Source organism: Phoca vitulina, unplaced genomic scaffold, assembly GCF_004348235.1.
Source record: "Phoca vitulina isolate PV1807 unplaced genomic scaffold, GSC_HSeal_1.0 scaffold22, whole genome shotgun sequence".
NCBI classification, from domain to species: domain Eukaryota; kingdom Metazoa; phylum Chordata; class Mammalia; order Carnivora; family Phocidae; genus Phoca; species Phoca vitulina.
This window is the reverse complement of record NW_022589725.1, coordinates 40273130-40279772: the sequence shown is the minus strand read 5'-3', so window position 1 is coordinate 40279772 and position 6643 is coordinate 40273130. Positions and strand designations below refer to the sequence as shown.

The 6643-nt window shown below is 40.1% G+C and overlaps 1 non-coding gene across 1 annotated transcript; it reads left to right on the top strand.

Moving 5' to 3' along the window:
* Positions 1–5847: 5847 nt before the first annotated feature.
* LOC116642100 lies at positions 5848–5949 on the top strand. Its single transcript, XR_004301290.1, has one exon. It is a non-coding gene; the product is annotated as a U6 spliceosomal RNA (small nuclear RNA).
* The last annotated feature ends 694 nt before the right edge of the window (positions 5950–6643 follow it).

Sequence of the window (6643 nt, the reverse complement as noted above, 5' to 3'; positions counted from 1 at the left end):
TGCCAAAGGTCGAAGGGACCAGTCACCTTTCTGATGAATTCGTTTTTTACTAACTGACAGCCTCAGAGCCCTCTGAATGTCTCCATTGCCCGCTATGAAGTTAACTCGGATATGAACACGTGGGACCAACGGCTTACAGGCATGCCTGACGCTCTATTAAACAGGACCGTTCCCGAGCATAACATCCTCTTTACCCGCACACTCAGTGATCCCCGCCCAGCCTCCCAGCGCTGAAGTCTTCAATGCACACCACCCGTGAGCAGGGATTCAGGGAACATCATCTGAAGAGAGCCCGGTGTCAAAAAATTCATATCGACACTTTGATCACGGGCAGCGTGGGACTGAAAAGTTTTTGAACAACAAACCATTTGAGTGTGTGTAACGTGCTTGTGAAAATATTCAAGGCATAATTAGATAAATAACAGATCCAGTGTCTATTTTTACTTTGCCTTGATGAGAAGCTTTGCAGGAGAGACTGCTGGTAGTTAATTCTCCTTAACAACAATCTGTGTAATCACAAACCCCAATTAGCCGTGCCTGTTCTATGCTGTACAAACTATCTCCTTAGCGCTTCACATCACTACTTTGTAATTAGCTTTCATCTACGCGAGCTTTGACTAAAAAAATATAAAAGAGTGTAAGTGATTGTACTGCCACTCAGTATTCTGAGAAAGAATCGCCTGCGATTTCAATCAGATTAATTTTATCACCCGTATTAAGGAAAATTACCTCCCTCTTCACTCTCTACAGCTGAGGGCTATTTCATTTCCTGAGATGTTCATAAAAGCATAATATAAAGCAATCTGTAATTGTAAATATCCTTCCCTAATAACTTTGAGATATTTCCTTAATACATCTTTACATTTGGAGTTTCCGTTCCATAAAATACAGTAACAAGTGCTCTATTATGTTTTAAGTGTGTGCTGTTAAGCTGGACAACTCAGTGCTGTCCTTCCTGTTTTTACATAGGGTTATATTTAACTTGCAGATAATGGGAACAAGGTTTAAAAGTGATGGAGCGGAATAATGGCGTTACAGCAATAATATATCTTGCCTTTGTGAGGAATAGAACTTTACAGCCCTATTTCAGGTCAGCCAACACTGATGCCATTTTTCACAACCTGACAATTTCACCTTCACCCAAACTCCAAATGGGTTTTAAACACCCTTTCCAGCCAGGACACAGGCCCCTTGCTCCCAGTCTGTCCTTTCTTGTGGACCCCTTCGAGAAGAGACAAAAAGGGAGGGGCGGGGGGGAAATGAAGAAAAAAAAAAAAAAAAAAGACTCTCCTCGAGATCCCCAAACGTGCCAATCCAAAGGGTTGAGACCTTCCGCTAAGAGTGAGTGATCACAGGAAGGGTTTCAATCCTGGACCTGCAGGTGGATGGAACTTCCCTACTGGACTGAGGGCATTCTGGCAGTTCCCTTCGTCAGGCCCAGAGCAGACAGGTGCTCTGATGTGGCAGCAGGCGGCCGTCCATGCCGTGCTGAACACGACACCGCAGCCCACTGCATGCCTGACAAGACGATTTATTAGGTGGGTCATCCCATCAGAGTTGTAACTGGAAGGTGAATTTTAGAACTGCTCAGGATTCTGAGCTCAAAAGCATGTCAGAGCCCCAAAGCTGGGGACCCTGGGGAGTCTACTTGAATCCTTGCTGATAATATTAAAATATAATTTGTATCCTCAGCTCCCAATCCATAGTTTCATGCATAAAAAGTCTACCAGCACCTAAGACCCAGCACACCTAGACAATGCGCACAACGGTATATATCTGTCCTGGTGGGCATAGGTCATTTAAATTTGATCAAGACCACAGGGGGTAGGCTGGCGAGGACGGGAAGTTGCATTGCTCTGTGCAGTGGACCTTGAATTGTTCTCATATAGTCAGGCCCCGTAGGGAAATGAAGTGTTGAGACGGCTTTAATCTGCTCTCCTGCAGCAAACACGGTGGGTTTTGCCAGTTCAACTCGAAAGTGTTCTCCCTTGCTTAACATTCTTCATGCCTCTCTGTCTCCTGGCAGGTTTGCATAGGTTTTGCGGGTTTGTTGTTTTGTTGTTTTGTTGTTTTTGTTGTTTTTTCACCCTGCAAAATCATGTAATGTGGACCAAACTTTGGAGTTCAAAATGGGAAAGGGAAAGAAAATTAAGTAAAACCATTTGTTCTTTCTTGGTCTCCCAATGCAAAAGAGGACGCAACAGAGACATGTATTTGTGTGTGAAAGAATGAACGCCCAAGGAGAAAGGTGCAGAGCGCCCATTGCCCACATTGCTACTTTTCTCAAACAGTGTTCTGACCCGTGAGTGCTGATGTAGGCCATGCTAGGGAGGAGCAACTGAGCTCTGGGGCAACCCATGACATCTCGCTACCTCTGAGGACAGGCCTTCTAGGATGTGAGCAGTGGCACAAAACTGAGACCCTGCAAACTAATTAACTCCTTCACTTTATTTCCCTCGCTGTCACTGTAGTCAAAAGAAAAGGCTTTAACACGTGTTCTTGCCTTGTCTATTTTAATGCTTCCATCGTGACAGACGACCTTTTAGAACACAAAGATGTCATTTGCAATTATGAAGAAGACTCAGGCTTGTGCATTTCACGAGAAATCCTGTGTCCTCTCAGACACGGCTGTAGGACTGCCATTCGGCAGCATTGACTTGACCCTGACCGGGGAAACCCTGGCTTATGATAGCTAAAGGTCTGAGTCCTACTTTAACTTATTAATTATACCTCCCAACATTGTAAATACTCGTGGACTGTTGCAAGGTGAATTGATTTAGGGTCAACACGTTAGAGACCAAAGAAGTGTGTATGTAGAGGAATAAAAACTTTATATGGCACAAGTGATGCTTCCAAAAGAAAATCTACATTTTGAGCACCACTCTTTTCGACATTAATAACGAAAGTAGTCTTTTCGAGGTAGTCGGATCTCTTGCTATTTTCTCTGAAGCACTAAGATGTTAAGGAAAAACCAGCAGGCCTACAAATTGTGGTGACAGAGACATATGTTCACATCAGTCAGGCTGATGAGCGAGGATCAGAGATGACCAAAGAAATACATGACACATCAAGTATAACCTCCCATTCTGTCCTGTGCCGGGGAGGGGGAGGGTGGCACTGTTAGGAAAAGCTCAAAAAGCTCTTGATTGAATTACACAACCAACATGAAGACTTTTCTTTCACAATGTAGGAAAATTACTCAGGGAAAGAGATTTAGATATTTAAATATTTCTTAACCTCTGAATTCTAAAAGTTTGTAAGGGGCAGTTTGGTTTAGAGTCACCACTTTCAAATAGAGCTTCAAATAGTTATGACACTTTATTTCATAATTCCCTGGGCGATGATTTTTATTGAACACTTACTATATGCCGAATGCTATTCTAAGATCTGGCTGTGAGAGGGAGGATCTGTTTTAACACAGTAAATGGAAAGGATATTCAAAAACTTTTTCCTTCTTTCCTTTTTTTTTTGGCATTCAGTCACTGTTACAAAGGTAACTAATTTGAAGAAGAGATGCAGAGCCTGAAAACTATGAAATCTTTTTACAAGTTTTTGCTTCACATTACCAGGAAATATTTCTTCCAGAGGTTAAGAGTGGAGAGACTCTAATAACCTAGCACATTTAAAGTTTGCATTTGTAATAATAAAAGCAACTGAAAATCAAAGTATCTATGCTGATTGGAGGTATTAATTTACATGTGAAAAGTCAGAAATGCTTAATTTGATTCTTAAGTGATGTCACTCAGTAAAACAAACAAACAAACAAACAAACAGACCCAGCGACATTAGCAGAGGTACACCAACTGCATGACCCAGACTCACCGCCCAGCCTAGTGGCTAGGAACTAAGCGGATTGCTCTCATCTGTCGGAATTGGTTTAAGAGAAGGATAGTTGGCTACCATGGTAGTGAGAACCCATTTTGTTTATAGGTGGGACATGCTGACACTGCCCTCTTCAGTGTGGAGCATTGTTGACAAGCAACAAAAGCAGGATGACAGTACTGAAACAATATTCACTTAAGCTAAAAAGCAAAACCGAATTAAAAAAGAAGATGATGATGATGATAAGACCACTGGGAACTGCACTTTGTGTAGCTTTTCTGGGCCTACAGGAAGTCTTCCCGTAGGCTGTCTGATCTTGGAGAGAAGGCAACTGAAACCCAGTCCCGCTAGGGGCACAATGGGGTTCTTCAAGATTGAGGGGTACACAAGTCCAACTTTAGAAGTGATGGGAAAATCACCCAACCTTCTGCTAATTTCTATCGGTGAGGTTGCAAATTACATGAGGCTAATGGTTTCAAAATATACTGCTTCCATTGCTCAGGGATGTATTAGTCTGATCAGACTGCTATAACTAATACCACAGAGTAGGTGGTTTAAACAATGGAAATGTATTTTCTCACTATTCTGGGTACCAGCAGGATTAGTGTCTGGTGAGAGCTTCCTCCTTGGGTTGCAGGCAGCTGCTTTTGGTTGTGTCTTCCCATGGCCTTTCCTCAATGATTGTGTGTACATACATGTGTACACATACATACACACACACACACACAGATCTCTGATACCTCTTTTCATAAGGACACCTAATCCTATTGGATCAGGGGCCTATACTTATGCTCTCATTTAACTTTAATTATGTCCTTAGAGGCCCCATTTCCAAATTCAGCCATAATTAGTGTCCTAATAACCTTAGATACCTTCACAAAATAGAGATGGGGAGAATGGAAATGGGATACTGCATCATGCCACTGAAAAATCGCAGCAACATTTGTAAGAACCTCTTATGTGTAAATGTCAGACAAGGCATAAAGCATGGTCCACGTCCTCAAAGAGTCTCTCTCTTATCCCCTGCAGTATTTAATGCTCAGAGAAGAACTCTAGACTCTCCTGCAAATGGAAGTACAATGGTGTTATTGTTTGTCTTTGTTTTTTGTTTTGTTTTGTTTTGTTTCAGAAGACTCTTTCTTTCTCTGGGCCTAATTTAAACAAAACCACATGAAAATTTGACTCTTTTCTTGGAAGACCAATGTGAGCTGTCCAAGCTCACCAGACAGCACTGGCCTCGTTAGTCCAGCGCCAGTTACAGCAAAGAGTAGGCATGGAGTAGTACCCATACATTGTTGTGGACTGAGTTTAAGAATGAACAGTTGACTTTAGACTATACACAAATAGTTCAAACACATCCATGTACAGTTATACCCAGTAAAACATCTCCCTGCTGAATATTTTCCTGGTAGGATAGCTCTTAGTGACTTTTTGGTTTGTGTCTTGTTTTTATGTATGCCTATGTTAATTTTTTGCTTTTCTGTCTAATATTTATTTGTCTTTAGCTCTATCTCTTTCTTTTTCCCCTTAATGGTCTCTCCTGCATCTATTATGCATCTTTAACTTATCTCAGTTATTTACACTAAAAAACATCATGACCCATATAAGAACCTTACAAGAATACACTGCCATTTCCCTCTTCCATCCATGCTATTGTTCTCACAAATTTTTGCATATATTAAGAAACCCCACAATAAGTTGTTATTAATTATCCTTTAGACAGTCAATTATCTTTTAAGTAACTCTAAAAATGAAAAAAAATACATTTACTCATATATTTACTATCTTTCGCATTCTTCATTTTGTATCGATCCATGTTTCCATCTGGCATTATATATATTTAGCCCAAAGAACTTCCCTTAATGTTTCTTGTAGCACAGGTCTGCTGATGACAAATTCTCTCAGTTTTTGTTTGTCATAGAATGCCTCTATTTTGTCTTTATTTTCAAGGATTTTTCACACAGGATATAGAATTCTATGTTGACTATTTTTCCTTCAGCATTTCATTTAAAAAATGTTCCTTTGGTGCTCGCTTCGGCAGAACATATACTAAAATTGGAACGATACAGAGAAGGTTAGCATGGTCCCTGCGCAAGGATGACACGCAAAAATGTTCCTTTGACTTTTGGTTTCTAAAATTTCTAAACAGAATTAGTATTAATTCTTATCTTCATTTCCCTTTACATAATCTGATTTTATTTCAATCTGATTTCAAGATTTTTTACTTTGTCACTGGTTTTCAGCAACCTGACTACCAAGAACCCTGCTATTTATCCTGAGACTTTTGAGTTTCTTGGATCAATGCATTTGTAACTTTTATTATATTTGGAAATTTTGTGCCATCATTTCCTGAATTATTTTGCTCTTCCTTCTCTCTCCTTTCTTCCTGGGATTCCAAATATACATATGATAAGCTACTTAGTATTGTTCCTCAGGTCTGTCTGTTTTTTAGCCTTTTTTCCTCTGTGCTATTTCTATATTTTCTGTTGTCTTGCCTTCAAGTGATCTTTTCTTCTGCAGTGTCTAATCTGCTGTTAATCCCCTCCAGTGAATCTCTCACTTCAGATATCATGTTTTTCAGTTCTGTGGTTTCAGTTTCTTCCTTTTAATTGTTTCCATTTCTATCTCCATTATGTTCATGATTTTCCTTTAAATTCTTGAATATATTTATAATACCATTTTAAATTCCTTATCTGCTAATTATAACATCTCTTTTCTGTGTCTGTTTCTATTAACTGATTTTTCTCCAGGTTATGGGCCACATTATCCTTCTTCCTCAAGTGTCTAGCAATTTTTATTGGATACTGCACATTGTGGCTGT